General features: G+C 37.7%; 1 pseudogene; it reads right to left on the bottom strand.

Annotated features, from left to right (window-relative positions):
- Positions 1–340: 340 nt before the first annotated feature.
- Positions 341–16,250, bottom strand: part of LOC100954910 — a 21,886-nt pseudogene continuing 5,976 nt past the window's right edge.

Here is a 16,250-nt window from a genome sequence, read left to right as displayed (position 1 = left end):
AAAAGAAAAAAGCTAACTTTCATTTTCATCAGACAAGTGAATAGGGAAGGAATATTATGTAACAATATCATTCATCATGTTATAGAAGGGAAATTTCTCTTATGAATGAAAAGAAAACTTTCAAAATACTTAAGAGAGATATATTTTAAAAAATCTACATCTATAAGATTTTGTAATTTAATTTGGATTTTTAGTATTTGTGTACAATGACATTTGACGTGCTTTTGTCTATTTGTCTAATATAGGGAACCACAACTATTCAAGTGACCAAGATTGTTTTCCTAGGCCCTGAAAGACTCAGGAATGCATCCATGTGCACTTTCCTACCCGTGAGCAATCTTCAGAGTTTTGCAGCCATGAGGTTAATATATGTGGTTTCACAAGGGGAGATAGTGGCAGAGCACACTTGAATTGGGTCATGTTCTTTGTCACTTCAGGTTGTGGTAAGGCTGGTGCTTGTGACAAATTGATATCATTTTGACATGGGAACTCTCCAACAACAGGACAAGAATCCGTTTCTTTAGCAAGAACATGGATGGATACCTTGCATGTCTTTGGAGCATCTACTGCCAACACTTCCTTGTAGAATGTGATGCTATTTCCATGGTAAGTGTCTTTAAATATGTAACTTCTATATCATCTCTGTCGAAATTGTACTGCTGGCAGATGATTTCTCCCCAGTATTTAGCACACTCAGCTAAACTGGTTTGTCTAGTTGACAAATTGCTAATGCTTGAATGTGTTTTGGAAGGCCTCTTCTGTCATGGCCTCTATGGACATTTCCATGGTCATTACGGAAGTTTCCACTCTGCTTTCTAGGTGTTGAGGTGGATTTTCTGATTGGATGATAAATTGCAAGCCCTATGCCCTTGGTTCAATGTGACCCCTGGAGACAATATAGCCCAATAATAGCCCTCAGTGTATAGAGTGTTGAAGCAAGGCTCAGAGATAATCTGGAAAAAGAGTTCCTGAAATATATTCTCTGAAGTGCTCTGCATGTCTGGTAGAGTATCTAGATGTAATGGTTACTGTGAACATCTTTCTTCTGTTGATAAACAAACCATCCTCTGTCAAGGAGCTAAACTTCTCTATATCAAACTAGCTGACTTGGAAGAAGAGGTTGGTATAAGCATGTTTAATAAGGGTGTTTTCAACAAAGTCAAGAAGTCTTTATGTGAGAGAGGTAAGAGGGGAGTTCATCTACGAAGATCAATAGTAAAGAGAGAAGAGGTCTTCCCCTGGCACCTTTAGTCATTTACAACATTTTACAAAATAATGTTGGTAAGAATAAAGGGTACCCTACAATTAGAGAAGCAGAGGTTACAGCTGCCTAGGTTATAGCTGCCTGTCTTGTGATTCAAGGTCCATAATAACATTCCTTTAAGGCTCAAAATAATTTGTAGTTCTAATAGCTTAGATTTTAAATTACATATTTGCACATTTTTTACCCTAAATCTCTTTCTTAGGCCCACTGTGTAATAGACATAAACCAAAATTGTACTGATCATCTTACCTCCATAAGCCCCTGTTCTGATTGGTGGGTCCCAGTGACATTTGGATTTCCTAGAAATAGTGTCAGTTCAGAGCCAGTGTCTGCTATTTCCTGAAAAGTCTATTTTTTCCCCTAGTGCACAGATAATCTGGTAAAAGGCTATAGGTTTTTCTGGAGAAAGCTGGAAGAAAGATACATTATAAATTTTTGGCAATGCACCAAGGTTCTTCCCTACTAGGACACAACTTCCCCTTCATCTGATAATTTTTCAGTCTGTAAGTGGTTCAAGTTTGGGTATTGATTGAGGAATCATAACTCTTCATTTTTATGAGTTAGGTTAGACTTTTGTTTACTTGACAAGTAACAATTTAGTAGGCTTCCTATCTATTTTACTTCTAGGAACAACATTATAAAATAGCCAGTGCCACAGGTCTATGCCAGTCAGACTATTTTCATTGCTGATTTGACTTTTCTATTCATTATAGGTACAAGGTCCTCCTTGCCTTTGTCAATTGAATGGTAACACTTGGCCCATTCTGAGATCAGAATGTTCTCTGATCCTGCTATTCTGAGATCATTCAGTAGCAGCATTTTCCTCTGTAAATTCTAGTCTACACAGAGGAACAATTACAAAGCTCTTCAGGATACCGGAGCAAAGCTTGGGGATTTGATTTGCATTATAATTCAGCCACTCACAGGATGAGATTCTGGGTTTGGTTTTCAGCAGTCTCAAACCAGCAGCTGCAGGAGATAAGGATCACTTGCAGGGCATACACAGAAACTTTCAAGTCTTTTATACAGTAGTTGAGTTGGGAATTCAAATCTTGGAGCTCATTCTCTTCTTTCCCCAATTTGTCCAATGATATTAGAAATAGCTAATTTCACCATACTCATTAGTCTGCCAAAAATGCTCAAAAGTATCATATACTTGATCACCATAATCCAGGCATCTTCTTTAAATTTTAATTTCAACATGTTAAATAGGCACAAACGTTTTGTTACATGGATAGCTTTTTATAATGCTTTAGTCAGAGCTAAAGTGTGCACATCTCCCTGAGAGTGTTCATTGCACTGTTAGGTAGGCTCTTGTCTCTCTCCTTTTCTCCCATTCCTGATTTTTACTTATTTCCGTGCCCATATGGATGCATCAGTTAGTCTCAAGCTATTAGAGAGTGGTGCTTTTTTTACATTCTTGAGATACCCAAGACACCACTTAGGATAATGGTCTCCAGTACCACCAAATTGCTGAAAAAGACATTAACACATTTTTTAATGGCTGAGTAGTACTCTACAGTATACCACATTCAGTTAACATACATATGTTGAACCATGTTTGCATCCCTGGGATTAAGCCCATTTGGTCGTAGTGGATTAATTTCTTGATGTGCAGTTGAATTTCTTTGCTAATATTTTATTGAGGTTTTTTGCAGAAAGGATGTTGGTTTGTAGTTTTCTTTTATTGTTGTTGTTGTTGTTGTTGTTGTATCCTTACCTGACTTTGGTGTGAAGGTAATACTGGCTTCAGAGACTTAGCTGGGGATGATTCCCTCCTTCAACTTTAATCTCACTGCTTATGATTGATTGGTCTAGGAGTTTTATTTTTCCCTGATTGAGTCTTAGAAGGTTGTGTTTTCCCAGGAATTTGTTTATTTCCTCTAAATTTTCTAGTACATGCACATAGAGATTTTTGTAGTAGTCTTGGATGATATTTTGTATGTCTGTGGTATCATGTGTTTTATTTCCTTTCTTTTTTTTTTAAGAGACAGAGTCTCACTTTGTTGCCCTTGGTAGAGTGCCGTGGCATCACAGCTCACAGTAACCTCCAGCTCTTGGGCTTAGGCGATTCTCTTGCCTTAGACTCTGGAGTAGCTGGGACTACAGGTGCCCACCACAATGCTCAGCTATTTTTTGTTGTTGTTGCTGCAGTTTGGCTGGGGCTGGGTTCAAACCCACCAACCTTGGTAATATGGGGCTGGTGCCCCACTCACTGCGTCACAGGTGCTACCCTCTATTGACTTTTTCATTTCTGATTGACCTTATTTGGGTCCTTTCTCTTCTATTCCTAGTTAGTCTAGCACAGTGGTTTTCAACTGCTGTGCCATGAGAGGATTTAGGTATGTCTCGAAAAATTTTAAAGATCATTAATTAAATTATTTTTGAAAGATGTTCAAAGCATAGTAAGTATATTATTCTCTTTTTACAGTCTTTTATTGATCAACATAATTTATGTGTGCCACCGAAGTTTCTAGGTTCAAGTATGCCATGGGATACAGTGAAAGATACTGGTCTAGCAAGAAGTCTATCAATTTTTCTTATGTTTTCAAAGAACCAACTTTTTGTTTTATTATTTGTATTTTTTATTTTCTATTTCATTTAATCCTGATCTGGCATTTGCTATTTCTTTTCTTCTTCTGGCTTTAGATTTGGTTTGCTATTTCTTTTCTAGTTGCTTGAAATGTGCCCTTAATTTATAATCTTTCTGTCTTTTTGATGTAGGCATTGAAGGCTATGAATTTTTCCCTTAAGAATGCTTTGCTGAATCCCATAGATTTTCATAGCTATGTCCCTCTGATCATTAAATTTGAGGAATATTTGAATTTACATCTTAATTTCATTATTGACCCAATAATCCTTTAGCAGCAGGCTATATAATTTTCGTGACTTTGTGTCAATTTGAGTGTTTATTTTGGAATTGATTTCTAGCTGCATTTCAGTATGATCTGAGAAAATACATGGTATAAATTCAAGTTTTTAAAATTTGTTGAGACATGTTTTGTGGCCTAAAATATGATCAGTCTTGGAGAATGTTCCATGTGCTGATGATAAGTATGTATATTCAGTAGTTTTTTGGTAGAATGTTCTGTAAATGTCTGTTAGGTCCACTTGTCCTAGATTGTGATTTAAGTCTAGTTGGTTTTCATTTGTTTATTTATTTTCTGTTTCAATGATCTATCCAGCTCTGTTAGATGGGTATTGAAATCCCCAGCAAAAATGCTGCTGCTATTCATATCTTTACTAGTTGAATTTGCTTTATGAATCTGGTAGCTCTTATGTTAGGTGCATATATATTTAAGAGTGTTAAGTCTTACTTTAGAATTATTCCATTTACAATGACCATCTTTGTCTTTCTTACCATTGTTGACTTAAAGTAAATTTTATCTCATATGAGAATGGCTTAACCTGTCCCCCCCGCTTTTTTTATGAAATTTTTTTTTACATCCCTTCACCTTTTCTCTGTGTGAGTTCTTTTGAGTTGGATGTGTTTCTTGAAGACAACAGATATTTGGGTTGTATTCTTTTATCCATTCAGCCAGCCTATGTCTCTTGAGTAGGGTAACTCAGACTGTTAAGACTGAGTGATAAAATTGATACATGGATGCTGTTCTGTTTATAATGTCATAATTTTGCATATACTTTATTGCTTTGTTTTCCCTCATGTACTTTTTTTTAAATTAATATATGAGCTATGGGCCCAAGTTTTTGGTGTTTCTGTCATACTGGTCCATGTATTATGATGCAGTTCTGAATATTTCCTGCTGGCCAGGTCTGGTCATGAGGAATTTCCTCAGAGCTTTCTTGTCTGCTAAAGTCTTTCTCATTCATATATGAAACAGCTTTGACAGAGTTTGAGACCTTTGGTAATGGTCATATGAGCACACTTCTCAAGGATGGGTAATGTAGGAAAGTTGACTGAGCTTGGAGCTGGTGTCCTTGAGATCCTAGGCTTAGTCTCCTTAGGTTTTATACAACTTTAGTAGCTTCAGCATGTTCACACATGCCCTTGGCATTGTTGGCTTGCATCTTCTTCAGGCCTTTCTTGTTGTGCTGTGTGTGTGTGTGTGTGTGTGTGTGTGTGTGACATAAAGTTTCTTTTGGTTGCCCTGGGTAGAGTGTCATGGTATCATAACTCACAGCAATCTCAAACTCTTGGGCTTGAGTGATCCACTTACCTTAAACTCCCAAGTAGCTGAGAATACAAATGCTTGACAACATACCTGACTAGTTTTTCTATTTTTAGTAGAGCTGGAATCTTATTCTTGCTCAGGCTAGTCTCAAACTCCTGTGATCAAGCAATCAAGCTACCCACCTCAGCTTTGCAGAGTGCTAGGATTACAGGTGTGAGCCACTGTGCCTGGTCTTATTGTGCTTCTTTGGAAAAGCACATGTTCCTGAGGAACTTGGGGGTCCACCCCATTAAGAGATTCGTATCTTTGTGATCAGCATTTCTTGACGTCATTTCTGTGATACTTTTGGGACTGGTGATGCGTGGTATGGTTCTTGAATTTGGCCATGTCTGTGCTATAACCCAGGCTGCCAAAGTGCTTATGACCAGAAGAGAAAGAGAAAAACTGCATCTTATAAGGAGGTGATTAGGAATAACCAATTGTCATATTTTGTGTCCATATTTTATTAACTGATTCCACCATGGAATATTAGTGCTTTCTTTACCATTGAAAATAGAGTCACTGGTGCCTTTAAATTCATCAAATTAAAGAGCTAATTTCATAAACCCCAGAACCAATTGGGAGATTTATCCTTAAGATTTTGTTCCTCTATAACAATTCTTAGTACTGAAATCTTCAGCGTGTGTTGACAACTTGGAGACGCAGGAAAGCTGATGTCCCAGTGTGAGTATGAAGGCAGTCTGCCATAGAACCATGAAAAGCTGACATACATGTGATGTCTACAGGAAGTTTACTGAAGAATTCTCTGTTGTTTGAGGAGGCCAGTCTTTTTGTTTTATTTAGGTCTTCAACTGATTGGATGAAGATCACCCTCATTTAGGAGGGACATCTACTTTACTCAAAGGCCTCAAAACATACCAATGCAAATGTTAACCTCATCCAAAGCACCTCACAGAAATACCTAAAATAATGCTTGAACAGGTATCTGGAAACTTTATGGCCCAACCAAGGTGACACTAACATTAACCATCACACACAGTGATATTTTACCACTGACTTTCTGGCCTTCCAATTCTGCTCTGGCACTAACATTAGTGTGACTCACCTTAAGAATCATTTCTTGCTTAAAACTACTTAATAATTACACATTTGCTAAAGGACAAACAGCCAGCCTTCTTATATTAACAGTTAGTCCTCCTCCATTTCTCATCTTGCTTCAATCTCTCTCTCCATTTGTAACTTCCTGTCCTGAGAACTGCTCTGATCCCACCACTGTGCCTTCATTCTATGCCAGCTTACAGAACTATTTATATTACTTGAAATATGCCAACAATACTTGATTGAAAAAATGTGTTTAAATTCCCAGAACTACCTTATATATCTCTTCCTCAGAGATGCCTTCACTGATCTCCCATCAAAGTATTCTTCGTTGATGTTACTAGTGAGCAATGCCACTGTCGCATCAAGTTGATCCCCCCAAATTTCCCTCATTGTCTTTTTGTAGCTAGCTGACACATTGAACTGTAATCTTGTTCAGAAACTATTTTTCTTTCTTCTTTCATTGTCTTATGTGGTGTCTGATCCCCATAAGTACTCGATGTACTCGATAATTATTTGTGGAATCAATGAAAGAGCAGAGATTTAATGAAGGGAGAAGCTGGGGCTTAATTTGGTAGTGGGTGGGGAATCACTAAAGGTCTTAACTAATAATCTCATCTTGAAAGAAGTAATGAGTTTCTTGCTTTTGGCTGACTAATCTGTCAGTGATGGGGGTAAGGGAAGAGTGAGGAAGAGAAAAAGAAACAGGGAGGCTAAGGGGGCCATTTCAATAGTCCAAGGATGATGTAAAGCAAAGGGAGGAATAGGATAAATTGTGAGAGAATGAAGACATGACTGCGCCTATAATTAAATTTACAAGTACTTTTCTTTTTTTGTAGCATATGGTAGAGTTGGATTTCCTTTGACCTATTTGAAATTGTGGCCACATAATTTTCTTTGGCTAATAAGATATGATTGGGAGTGTTGTGTCTGACCTCTGAACAGAAGTTCTAAGAACTAGCCCATGATCTGCCACATTCTGATTTGAAAGCTTCAGTGATCGTGGATTCAAATGTCAAGAAAACTTCTGCCAGACTTGTTCCCTGACAGACTAGGCTGAGTGGAATTCCCCTGCCAATCTGTGTTGACTGTGTAATGTGAATAAGAAATTAATTTTTGTGTGTGTCATACTACCGAAATTGTGGAATTGCTTATTACCACAGCAATTCTAGCTTATCTTCGCTTATCAGGATCCTATGACTGAAGGAAGAGGGCATGGGGACAGTATTAAAATCACGAGGGAGTCTGAATGTTTTAGCATGAGTGACTGATAGGCTGCCATATAAAGCTGTTCATGGTGCATACTTCATAATGGCAAGCTTCCTGCTTATATCAGTCTATCTGAATTATAATCCCTGCAGTGATCCAGCGTATAACAAGTATAGCTGTCCACAGAAGTCCTGGGGATGATTCACTCAGGTAAAGAAAATTTATTATCCACTGACTCCCAAATGATATTTTGAGTGCTAGAAATTCAAAGTGGAGTTGATTGCTGCCTGTGATATGGTCAGAGGCCAGCGTGATGTGGCAGGTCCTTTGACAGAGGCACTCCCAATAGAGAAAAAGGCAATCAGCTCTGTTAGTTGTAGTTGAGCTGGCATTTAAGGATAATTCAGAATTCTTCATGCAGACTGAGTCATTTTGAGCAAAGGAAACAGAGGAGTAAGTATATGGCATGTTGGAGACAAGGCAACGTATCCATGTGGTGGTAGTTTAGGTATGAATTTTGGGGGTAAATGGAAATGGTAGGAGAAAAGCTTGAAAAGTTATATTTGGTTCATTAAGAAAGGCTTAATATGTCAAGACTTTCCAGAACAAGAGTCCCAGAAGCTTTCAATCAGATGAACATTGTATGGAAATTTTACATTTGAAAAAAATGTTAATAGGGTATTTCTATCATATCATTGAAAGAAATAAGGATCTAGAAAGGAAGCTGATATATTCAGCTTATGATCTTTTGATTAGTTGTTTTTATTTGCAAGATTATCATTGACAAAAAAAAATAAATCCAAGAAAGAGAGAGAGAGTGTACCATTTTGTTAATACTGATTCCAAGGATGAATCCACCTCCATTATTGGTGCCACTTTGAAATTTTATCATCCTGAATGTAGCTTAAAATATACGGCCCCTCTGTTGTTAATAGAAGCTGGAGGCTTCTATTAGTTAATAGAAGCTGAGTGTCCACTGCTAAGTAGTTAGAGTGTTGCCCCCGTGCACCAGGAATGGCGGGTCTGAACCTGTCCAGGCCTGCTTAACAACAACAACAAAAAAAATGGAACCAGGAAATCTGTTTGCCATGCAAAGATTACTTCTGTTGTAAGGTGACTTGATTATATCATTATGCAGGGCCATAACAATACCACCCACTGAAGGCCAGAGAACTATTTGAGAACTTGCAAAAAGCAGAGGTCTCCCAATTCTAATCTGAATTTATAATTTCTTTTCTTTTTCTTAATTAAGTTTTTTTTTTTTTCTTTTTGCACTTTTTGCCCAGGCCGGGTTTGAACCCACCACCTCTGGTATATGGGACCAGCACCCTACTCCTTTGAGCCACAGGTGCCACCCTGAATTTACAATTTCTCTGGAGAGCAAAGTCTAGCTGGATAAGCTTTGTGTCTGTTTTTTTCTGTGTTTAATCTTTTCAGGTCTTTCTTAAAGTGACATTTACCATTATAGATTGCCACCTGTATCATGGCCCATGATTTCTGGTTAACGTTCGCCTGTTCAGGTATTACTCTAAAATGCTGGTGTCAAGGTTTGCTGAATCATCAGACTTTAAAATAAAATCTTTTAGGCATTTTACCCCATGATGAAATTAGTGCTTTTAGCCCTGCACAACCCATTAGATACTCTATTTATAAGCTTTTTCGGATATACCATTCATTCAATAGTAACAGTTTTAACTGCCTCAGCTTTATCATCACATAGATAAACATCAGACAATAAGAAATGTCCTAGTGACGATGCAAATGGCCATCACACTGAAAATTCTCATCTTCTATGAAAATTCACTAAAATGTAAAGGCTTGATGGCATTGGTCAGGAACTAATACAGCCTTTGGAGTGAAGGGGAAATCAGAGTAATAAATGGCCTTGTGAGACATAGATGTCAAAGTAGCTGCCAGATGTCGGCATATCCAAAGTCAAGGGAGAACTTGATTGGAATTCTAATTTGTTTGAGGAGAAAGCATGATAATTATTTCCTACCCAAAGATTCTTGTTCCAGGGGCTCTACAGAACACTATTCTAAATTAATATATCTGTGCTAGGGAATGGAGGGTCTGGCACAGAGTGATCGTTCAATTAACATTAGCTATTAATATTACTATTCCACCAAACTGTAGGAATAAATTGAAATTTTCAAGTTGAATTTAAAATCAAGTACTCCATTGGCTTTTCTACTAATGAATGTATAGTCTATGATTCAGGCCATGTATTTTTTTTTTTTAATCCTGTCAAATTTAAAAGCAATGGGAATACTCCCGTCCCCACTGATAATGGGGACAAGGTAGGTGGCAAGGTAGGACTGCTGGTGTATAATACGTGTTCCCCTACCATGTTAGTAGAGCTACTTTGGAAAATGTGATTTGACTAAAAGTATCTCTAGAACTGGGCTAAACCTCATAACGAGACTGACCATTTTGCAACTTCTAATACTCAGTATAGTTATAGTCCTGGGAGCACATAACCGGTTCCAGACACAGGTTTCATACTTATAAACATTATCTCAATTGATTTTCTGAACAGTACTACCTAGGAGGTAGGTAATTTATTTGTTTTACATAGGGGAATACTGAGATTCAAAAAATTGGCCCCCATCACACAGCCCCTGATGAGTGGGCTGTGATTTGAATCTAGACTGACTGAACCACTGCATTTTTAATCACTACAGTCATGGCCTTCTCACCAGTGCAATTTAGCTCTGAGATTTATTTTTCTCTTTGCATTATTCTATGCATCAAGAGGCTTCACAAATATGATTCCTTAGACTATTTGAATGATTGAGTGAACCTAAATGCAAGGATTGTTAGGTTTCTCTGAAACACCCTTTCTTTGATAAATCTTTCAAGGGGAATAGTCCAAAGATAATAAATCGAGGCATCTCGGGGACTCATGGGAATTTACCTCCGTGATTGATGGAATGAGCTGGCTGTCACCTGCATACATAGTAAATAAAGCCATGGAAATGCATGAGATTGCCACCTGAAAATTGACATTGGTTTGTTCATTTTCTTAAGGGAAGAATACAATTGAAATGAAGGGAACTGAGGGGAACCATAAGAATGATTGATAGAAAGATACGGAGTTTAGATTAGGAAACTAGAAAAGAGAATGGAAGGTTTTATTATTATTATATTACAATTTCTTCAAAGTAATACCGGCACCCTTTCCTTTGTGCAATCACAATGTATATAGCACTTTACTAGGCACCATAGAAAAGACAGAAACAAAAAGAGAGAGAGAGATGTGCTCTCTGCCTATAAGGAGCTAATAATTTAATTAGTGGATTAAAAATTAATTTGCATTGAGTCGAACCGTATGTACATGAACAGCATAGGCACAATTTCATCACCCAGGGCCATCTTTACTGATCATTTCAAATATTTATCTCTAAGTATATGGGACTTCAGAGAAAGAAAAACAAAACTCTCTTGATCAAGAAAGGCTGTGCAGGATGTGAAATGCCAGGTATCAAAGGTATTCAGGCAAATCATTCTTTAATACACAAATGAAAGAAAACCAAGGCAAAGATTATCCTTCATTATATGGCAAAGGAAAGACACAATTATGTTCAAAGTGGCTGAGAATCTTGGTGCCTTTATGTACTTCATATTTTAATAAAACAAAATACTGATAACTAAAAAGAGATATTCACTTAGGGTTACTTAAATATGGTTCTCTCAGCCTTCCAGTTTACCTCAAAAATGCACTTACCCTTTATTTGTATGTGGCACGAATTGCAGTGTAGTGAGTCTGAGATGGTCATTGAGTTGCCTTCTAGGGAGGGAAGGACCTTGGCCAACCCTTTAGAAATTGTTCAGGTATCAATTTCCAAACCACTGTTACATGGAATTGGTAGGGCAGTAGAGTAAGCGTTTCATAAGGGGGAAATAATGTGAGGCGAATTGTTCAAAAAGAGAAAGAAAAAAGAGTCACTCTAAAATGTAATGACATAGGAGGATAGTAACTTTAACAAACCATGGGTTTGGATCTCTGGGAAAAACGGTGAACATTCCCCTTAAGACCCTTGAAACTAGAAGGAATCCTGCTTCTAATTAAGCATTTCATGACTGACTATAGGGCGTATAATTAGCTCTGCCCTTGCCTTCCATGTCTTTCCCATCATTTCACTTAAAGTCCTCGCTGTTAAGAACTTGCTAACGACAATGGGCTCATCATCTTCTCTGAAATACTTTCTTTTCTGGAACAGTTCCCTGAGAGTAACTTGGTTGAGAGCCTACATTTCATAGGGTAGGCATTCAACAAATGTGTGCTGAATATTTTCGAAGGAACAAACCATAACCACACTCAGAAAACATCTCTATTGTACTGAAACTTCCCACTCTAAAGTCTGTCTCCATAGTCTGCACGAGGATGGATAGGTTCAGACTTCAAGGTCAGCCTTCTGTCAGTAGCCAAGCCCTTTGCCATTTAGACAGTTACAATTCATATACTCCCTCGAGTTTCAGGCAAATAATGACTGCCACTCAAGCTTAATGATGGTTTCACTTTGAAGTGTTCAGAAGAAAAAGGTACCCTAAGCACAAAAATAATGTTTTCTCCAGATTACTATGATCATCTGAGAACAGAAGATGAAAAGAGAAGACTCTCTGGTAGTGTGCACTATTTATCACACATCAATACACAGCTTTCGCTTTCTGGACACAGGCTATCGCAGAGACCTGGCCAAATTAGGTTAGAATTTCTAACCGTAGAAGGTTACCACTGTGGGCAAGCAGATGTGATATTTTATTACATACACTTCTGCTCAGAGAAAGCTTCAAAGACTCCTCTTATACTGGGTCAGATGAAGGCTTTAAAATCATACCAAGGAACATTTTATGTCTGGACTACTGTCTTTCACTAATCCTTGAGGATTGGATATACACATTGCCTTTCCACAGCTGAGATTTAAAATGTTCTTGTCTACCCTATAGTGTCCTTTTAAAAATTATTTTTGGATTAGTGTCAGTTAAATGTCTTGATTTAAATGTGTTAGCGAAAAACCTAGCAGAACTTTATTTGAAAAGGAAGGATGCCAAGAGACACAATGACTTCAGATCAACCTCATGCCAGTTACTTCTTAGGTTTTCTTCAATGAGACATGATTTAAAGCGAAGTGAGTGATTAGCCACAGATTCGATCATAATTTCTAGAAAACTTTAGAATGAGGACAAAAATATTTTTAGGCAGCTCAGAATTTAAATGCATATATAAAGACACACACATCAAAATTTATTTTGGGTTAGTTAAAAGCCTCAGCAGATCAGCAAGAAGGGCTGCTGTGCAGAAATTCAAGAGAAAAAAATCAGAAGTTAAAGTGCCTCTAGGCACCTTAACTTAGACGCTCTGTCTAACATCAATACTTTGGCTATTTCCACTGTGCATGTGACTATCCTGCCTCAGGTGTGAAAAAGGGCCAGTATCTTCTTTACAAGGATTAAGGAGACAACATATGTTTAGCATCTAGAGCAGTGCCTGACATCTAGCAGGTGTCCACAAAAAATATGATGATAGTCATCCTAGAGGTGATTATTCCTCTTAAAGGAAAAAGTGCCCAAAAACTTGCCTCCTGAGTCATCTTAGTATAATACCTGGAGTACTTTCAAGGAAAAATATCTGTGATTGTGGAGCATAAAATAATTATCTCCCACATCCGCATGCACTTATTTCTTGCATAAACAAATAACTTTGCCAATAGATTTGGTCACACATCATAGGTCACAGTTAAGTGTTGACTGCATGAAGTATATTTTATAGTGGTACATAAAAAGGAAGAAAGGAAATTATAGCCACTTCAGAAATTCTATCATGATGACTAGAAAGCATGAGATTAATTGCCTAATAAACACGTCTTGGTAAATCACCCATGGGCTAGAATATGAAAATACAACCTGAAATCAGGGAAACTTAGTTCAAACCGAAACGAGGAGAAAAATATATCTCATATGCACACAGGCCTGTGTGTCCAGCCACTTATATTTTAGCTCACCATGAATGATGATGTTTCAGCAATGCCCACCATTTTCAGAGGTCTCTTATGTACATGATTGTGTTATGACAGCATCAGAAAGACGTGAAACCATTGCAAAGGAAGATTGGTTGAGATGAGAAGCTTATAATTGTCCACTTTTAAAGGGGCAGAAGCAGCAAATGCAATATCCTGTTGTGCCCTGTCTCCCCTTCTTTCAGTTCTACAACTATCTGGAAGAAAGAAGGTTATTAACATCTCTAAGGGGCAAAAGCTTTTCCTGTTTTTACACAGTTTCTTTAGCAGACTTTTTATTTTGTAAACATGCACGTGCGCACACACACACACACACACACACACACACACAGAGCCAGACCATGAGCAACCTAGCTACTAGTATCTCCAAGACACAATGAATAGATTATCAACACTATGTATTTTCCATTTTCAGTCACTTTTGGCAATTGCTATGTGTATGGTAATGACTTAAAAGTAAGACTCAACCGTTCAGCCCAGCAAGTTGCAAATTGGTATTTAACCCTACTGGCTTTCCAACACATTCGTCTTTAAAATGCACAGGGGGATCTTGTTCCATATGTCTGTCCTAGGGAAACAGAGGATCGATGGTCAGCAGGTTTTCCATCTAAGAAACATGGAAGAGAATATCCCTTCACCACCTTAGACGCAACCCAAACTACAGACTAGAATCCAGTTTCTCAAGACCCTTTCACCTTCCTTCACACAGCCATATTGATGATAAAAAAATTCCTCTGAGAATATTAAATTAATCCTCTGTGAAATTTTATTCTTCTGCCCATAAATGGCATGGTCCAGGTGATAAATGTAGGCAGATAGAATTAGCTGCGATGTAATTTTTTAAAAAGTATTAAATCTCATCACTGAAATAGATTTACAGATTTGGAGACACCATAAATGAATGTGGGCTTTAATCTTTGATTCAATACATGCCTCATACACAACTGGCTGGGCATTTTACACAGTGACAGAGAGAAAATTTCCCATCAGCTTTTGCAATCCAGCTTTTAGTGCAAGGAAAGAGTATCTGTTAGTAACACTAAAAATGAAATGAGGTCTTCACCAATTTGATTTCTCATCAAAGGGCTGACCTAATACATGACTTAGGTAAAGTACTTACTGTTTTGTTTTTTTTTTTCATGAGCTAAAGGAGAAGGAAGCATTGAGATGAGCCTAAGGCATTCCAAAATATATTCACTTAATAATAAACACCAATTCCTTTCAAATAAATTAATTATTTTTTTTATTAAATTTGTTAAAGCAAACATTTAGAAAAACTAAGTGCTAAGGAATATGCTGAAATCTCATTTAAAAAATGTGTCAAAAGCAGCATGAGGTCAGGGCTGACATGTCATTGTATGGGATTCTCAGAGGAAATGCCTTAAAACATAGCAAGGGCAATGTTCAATTAAAGATGAGCAGAATCTCTTGCAATTTAAAACATTTCCAACGATAGCCCAGAGGAAATTCCCAGAGATGGGAAAGGTATCTTTTAAGATCCACTAATACGTGTATGACCTTGGCTCTGTGTCTGTAATCCCAGCTTCTTAGGAGGCTGAGGCAGGAGGAACACTTAAGCTAAAGAGTTTGAGACCAGCCTGAGCAATATAGGGAAATCCTTGTCTTTTTTTTTTTTATAAATCCATTGATATAATGATTCTTATCTCTAGTAAAAGCATTCATTCTATCTAGAACTAGCATCAGTGCTAGAAGGGTATGCATGTTCAGCTCCGTTCATAGCTTGTGTTTTAAACATACATCCTCCAGTATTTCTTGTTCAATAACATAAAGCAAGTTTTTTTTTCCCCTAAGATTTGTATACTTATTATTACATAAAAAATTCTGGCAAAATTAGTGGTATTAAAAAAGGGATTCTGGGAAGATGGAGAAGTAGGGTGCACTGGGCATCTGTCTACTCACCTAGACAACAACTGCACTGGCAGAATCTGTCTGATGTCATTCTATTTTGGATCTCTGGAGTCTATTGAAGGCTTATAACTACTTATAAGGGAAGGTTTGGATGATAAATTTGGTTAATTTTAGTCAATTTCAGCTCTTGGCACAGAAGTAGCTACCCATCTCCCACTCCTCAGGCATGTGACAGGCAGCTGTGCATGTGTGCCTACAGCAAATTGAAAACAGCTTGTGGGTGCTACGATGAGGGGAAGGTATGTAAAGCAGTGCTAATAGAGAAATTTATAACTATAAATGCTCACTGAAAAACAAAGAAATATCTCAAGTCAACAACCAAACAGTATAACCTAAGAAACCCCAAATATGATAAACTAAACCCAAAGCTACCAAAAGTAAGGGAATAACAAAGATTAGAACATAAATAAATAAATAGACAAGGCTTGGCACCTGTGGTTCAAGTGGCTAAGGCGCCAGCCACATATACCTAAGGTGGCAGGTTGGAATCCAGCCTGGGCCCACCAAACAACAATGATGGCGGCAACCAACAAAAATAGCTGGGCATTTTGACAGGCGCCTGTGGTCCCAGCTACTTGGGAGGCTGAGGCAGGAGTC

Source organism: Otolemur garnettii, unplaced genomic scaffold (assembly GCF_000181295.1).
Source record: "Otolemur garnettii isolate 467f Iridium unplaced genomic scaffold, OtoGar3 scaffold00020, whole genome shotgun sequence".
NCBI classification, from domain to species: domain Eukaryota; kingdom Metazoa; phylum Chordata; class Mammalia; order Primates; family Galagidae; genus Otolemur; species Otolemur garnettii.
This window is presented reverse-complemented; position numbering and strand designations above follow the sequence as displayed.